This window comes from Diadema setosum, chromosome 16, assembly GCF_964275005.1.
Source record: "Diadema setosum chromosome 16, eeDiaSeto1, whole genome shotgun sequence".
Classification (NCBI taxonomy): domain Eukaryota; kingdom Metazoa; phylum Echinodermata; class Echinoidea; order Diadematoida; family Diadematidae; genus Diadema; species Diadema setosum.
The window spans coordinates 12,317,929-12,323,928 of NC_092700.1; positions in this window are offsets into that span (position 1 = coordinate 12,317,929).

Sequence of the window (6,000 nt, forward strand, 5' to 3'; positions counted from 1 at the left end):
TCTCTCTCTCTCTCTCTCTCTATGATCACAACAATTATGATAGTAAATTATCATGATAATAATGACAATTTTCCGTCATACAAGAGGAGAAGGAGAAAGAAAGGATGAAAATGAAGAAGAAGAAAGTGAATGAAGAAAAAGCTGATTAATGACACAAAATATTGCATTCGGTACATTTAGCTATGTACACAAAATGTTAGTCTTTGATTGATTGCATTTTATTTGAAATGAAATAAATGACTGAATGAATGAAATTATTGCTAAAAAATATTTGCCAGTCGTCCATTAGGCAGTGCTAAAAACGTTTCATCTCGCGGCATCAAATACAGATAGCTGTCACTTCTTGGTATCGTCGTGAAACTTTTTTAATCATTTCTATTAAGTAACTGGACCCCATGGAAAACCAGCTATTGCAGCTGAATATGAGCTATCCAGCCATCTTCTTAGATGGAAAAAATGAAACAGCAACAGCAATAAAAACAACAACAACATTCTGTGACATATTTAAAAAAAAGACTGCAGCCACAAAAGTGAAAATAATAGTAACTTGTACACGTTTCATTAATTTGTGCATCACTTTGAAAGCGACAGGTAGGTCCTATCTACGACAAATTTGAACCTTAAATATCTAGCCATACATGCCATAGGAATTGAAGTTCCTTGTGCCCGCTTTCTCCAAATGCTTTTTATTTTCTTGTTTTATATTAGAATATTATCAATTTAGTGACATGGGTCATTGGACAATGTTTGTTAAGGGCCACTTTATGTAGGGACTCTATCATTGAAGCACCTAATACATCTATATCTATAGAGATTATGCAGAGAGGATTTTTTTTCTTATGGTTTGACATGCATTCAGATGTATACACTGATATAGAATCTGTCATTATTTTGTAGACTTGTATCGTAAATATATTAATTTGTAATTGTTCTAATAATAACAGCGAATATAAGGCTTTCACTATCATATCGCACTGGCTGTCGGTTAGAAGTTTGGTGGTCTTGTGGATAAGACGCCTGTCAGGTGGTCTAGTGGATAAGATGGTCGTAGGTTCGAATCCTGCCCGTGTGTATGCCTATGATTTCTTTTGTTATGGCTATAAAATACACAGATCAATTCAGTGCATATCTACACTGTATGTCGATGCGGGGGGGGGGGGGGGATTTATGAATCGGTTGCCATCCCTATAATAATATGACATGTTTTTATTTGTATTCAAAACAGACATTACCCATGCATGCACTCGGTGATTGTTTCCTTTCGATAACTGAAATAAGGTTCTGTCCTCTCCCAACTCGTGCACGCTTCAGGCAATTGTTCATTCCAGACTCAATTGCATTATTACGTTCAATGCAACAGTTGGACAATACAACACACCTATCTACATCATTCTCTGTAATTTCTCGGATTGAAATATTAATACGACCTTACCGTATTACCATTACTGTTTAGATAATCAACAATTATTTCAAGCATTTTTCAAACACGCAAAAACTGTATATCACATCATACTTACAAAACTACTCATCTGAATAAAGGGTGCAATGTATACTATAGTGTACTTGAACGAAATAATAAACCAGTATCATAATTAAATGTCTTACAAATAACAAATATACTATTTCTGTGAAGTCGTCCATTTAATCTCATGGATATGATACCTAGAATAACGAGACAAGACAGGAGACCGCCATCATAAGCACCTCATTGAATGCGATGGCGGCCTGATCGGGGGAAAAAAAAATATGTGGGCTTTTCGTAAATAAGTGAGAGTAAGGAAATGAAATGAAAAAGATAGTGCAGAAGTACTCAAAGCGCATTTTAGATGGTAGGTCCTATGTGTTAGCGTACGGAAACAAGTGTGTTCTGTCGGGTGTGTGCTCGGGTATGTGCTTGCGTATATGAATGTGGCTTAATTTTTGTGTATGATAATACATGTGAGTGTTTGTGTATGGTGCATAATTATGTCTGTGTCTTTCCTATGTGTGTGCATGTGCGTGTGTGTGTGGGTGTGTGTATATTTTCTATATGCAGTTCACAGAGGAACCGTATGATATACGGTAAGTCAATGACACTGTTTTCAGAGTTATTATGAGCTTCTGAGATACCGATAAACAACTTTTGCAGGATTTGTATCAGTAACATTATAACTTTCGATTTTCCTTATTTTGCATTTTTTATTCAGTTCTTAAATTGCTTTCCATATACTAATTTATACTAATTCATTGATCCTTTAAATTGATAGATTCATCAGTGAAAGTTGCTAGCTTTAATGAGAAAATCAAATCCCCCCCCCCGATACACTCATAATAAAAACGCACGAGAGAAAGAGATGACCTACATAAGGATAAAATTGGGAAGCCATACATCAATTAGAAATACAGTAGACTCCCGAAATAACGAAGTCTTCGGGACCGGCAGTTTTCTTTCGTTACATCGAAATTTCGTTATAACCGAACAAATAAACAATAAAAATACATAGAGTGGATAATGTTCCGGCTTGAATTTTAACTTCGTTGTAACCGGTATTTTGTTATAACTGTGTTCGTTATAACGGGAGTGCACTGTAGATTACGCCAAATCTTCCACTAGAGCTGATTCAGGCACCCCTGTCATTTTGATAGAATGTCATTTGTTGGACAAAACAATGCATAAGAGAAATCAGATGAAAGTGGTTAGTTTTTTATGTATTTTTTGTACCTGTTAATATTCTGAGAACTGTTTTTTATATCTTCCCCGATACAATTAGAGTTGAGTACAAATTGCATAAACTTATCGGAGTAATAAAGAAGCTTTAATAGAAACCTCGTGATTGAAAACATTGTACAATATTTTCTAATAGATCTTGAATCAAGTAATGTTTTCTAGGGTTCCCCCTCATGTAGGTCCAACATTTTAACTGAATATCAATACTCGACACACACTGTATCAATGATAGCAGAAACTGGTGAATGATCTGAAACGTCATGACGGAGGATATTAAGGTTTAAGGACGGTGAGTTAGCTCAGTCGGCAGCGCGTCTGCCTCACGATCCAAAGGGCCCCGGTTCGATTTCCGGGTCCCAATGAGGAATGTTGTGTGTAATGATACCGTCCTTTCTATAGTAAGTGGCAAAATACGCTGTCCCTCGGAAAGGACATAAAATGGAGGTCGATCCCGTGTGTGAGAGATTCACACCTCATGCACGTAAAAAGATCTCTCTTCACTTATTCATCGTAAAATAGAAGGGTGAACAGGTCCCGCCTTACATCCAACTGGACCCCATGGAATACCAGCTATTGCAGCTGAATAACGATGGGCTATCCAGCCATCTTCTCAGATGGAAATGAAGCAAAGCAAAACCAAGGAGGTTCAAGAGAATGGAATCACAACTGTCGTATTTCCTTTGAAGTCACGTTTGATGCCGCCACTCGAAAGTATTTGAAGCATGTGGCAAACTGGATCTGCCGCGCAGATAGGAAGACAATTGACTCATGTCTCATTGCATAATCATCAGCCACTTTCTAACGAAAATAATGTCTTTGTGATGGTAATTACTTTTCGCCATCCCTACTTATAAAAGATAGTTGGTATATACTGGTAAAGACACGGGGATGCGCGAATAGAAATTGCGCAAAAAATGATGAAATGAAAATGAAAATTACTCGACTGGCCGTGCCCGGCCACTAATCTGATATATCTATTAATATATAATTATACTCGAAGATTATTCCATATCAGTTTCATTTGGAGGAATCAAGTGGAAAAGCGATAAAACCGGCTTTCCAGGAGGGTACAGTTTTAAACACTTTCACATGACAGCTCTGATTTACACTTTTGCACATATTTCTTGAAGGGATTGACCTTTGTTTAATGAGCTTTATAATTAAGTGAGATTTCGTTTCATTTAATAGATAAACAAGCAAAATATAGCCAACATTAAGTTAACGTTCAAAATGAATCTTCAGATTTCTCAGCAAGACGGCGGCATCAAACCCCGCCACCAAAGGCACAGATGCACCTGTGGAATTCTTTTGTACATCAATAGAAAAGTGACAACTGTTTGAATAATTACAGCCAGTTGGAACTCCATCTCTTAAACCTCCTTGCTAAAAGTGACCGATGTAAGACCAAGGACGTTTAAGAGATGGAGTTCCAACTGGCTATAATTATTCAAACAGCTGTCATTTTTCTATTGATGCACAAAAGAACTCCACAGGTACACTTTGATGATCAGGGTTCCATGCCGCCGTCTTTTTTAGCACTCTGAAGATTCATTTTAAACTCCAACATAATATCGGCTATATTCTGCTTGCTTATTTGTTAAATAGAATGAATGTTCACTTAATGATAAAGAATTTAAAACAAAAATGAATCCTGTCCAGCATTATGTGCAGAAGTGTAAACCTGAGCTGTATGTCGTGAAAATATTTGAAACTGTATCCTCACTACAAAGCCAATTTTATCATCTTTCCGATCACTTCTGACATATGAAACTGAAATGGTATAATTTTCAAATATAGTTCTTGATTTATATCTATGTTAGATTAGTGTAAGGTCATGTAAAGTCGAGTAATTTTTATTTTTATTTCATCAATTTTGAACAATTTTCATTCGCACATCCCCGTGTCTGTATGTACTACCCCTTGTTTTGTAAGAAGGGACGGCGAAAAGTAATTACCGTCATAAAGACATATCTTCCTTTGAGAGTGACTAGTCATGGTGCAATGACACATGAATCAGTTGTCTTCCTATCTGTGAGGCAGCTCCAGTTTAGCACATACTTCAAATATTTCTTAGTGGCGGCATGAAACATGGGATCAATGGGAATGAGACTGTTGTTACTCCATTTCTTAAACCTCCTTGCTTTTAGTAGACTTCTCGAGGGCATTCAATACGATTGCACGACATCGCCTTGTTCGTGTATTGATAGACATGACCGTAAATCTTAGACTTTTCCATTGTATTCAAAGTTTTCTTAGTTCTCTAAGATTCAATCAGTCGAAGCTGGAAATCATCATTCTAAACCGATAGTAACCAACATAGGTGGAACATGCAGGATTATGTTTTATCACCCATCTTGTTTTCATTGTATAGGCCTACCAACAGTCACAAAACCATCATGCAGTATTTACAAAATACGCTGATGACACCGTAATATCGGGCTGGCTGTTCAAATATCAAGACGAGTATTTAAGACTATGTATTCCAGGATGATGGCTTTGTCAGTTGTTTTCACAATCCGATCATCTTTCCCGAAATACAAATACTAAGACCAGAAATATCACAACCATGCCCAAGCCATTTTGGCGTAAATATTCAACCTTTAAGTTGCAGATCGACTGGACCACTTTAACAGCTCTCACTGATACAATCACTGTATGATAAACGTATTTTATCAAAACTGAAGAAATTAATAACAGATACAGTGAGACCCATCCACTCAGTGATTGTTTTAAGTCTCCATTCCACTAACCATCGGAGGATCATCTGATCCCCCAAATCCAAAAATGTCAAAAAAACAACAAAACTTTCGGATTGACTCGACATTTATCCGACACTGACTGGACTTAAACTGGAAATGGCGTTCGATGGCGAACTAACCTCTTAGCTTGATCTTGCCTCATTTGATCACACTCTACATATCTGACACTGACTGATAGTCCACCAACACAAATCGCATTTATCAGAATGCGATCCGATACACTTCTGTGAGTGGCCGGAAGCAAAATACTTCGCTTCCGAAGAGTGACCTATGAGAAAAAAAAAATATCTTTAGAACTGGAATAATAATGTTTAATCGGGGTCATCCCATGAGACAGACACCCACGAGTCATACAGCCCAGAAGTTCGACATTGAGAAAAGGTTCACAAGTCACACAGCCCGCAAGTCATACAGCCCATGAGTTCGACACTAGGTAAAAACAGCCCGTATACGAGTTCGACATTGCAACACGGGTCTTAAAGGGACTGTACAGTACTGGTTTAAGTGGGGATTCATGTTTTGAACATTGAAAAG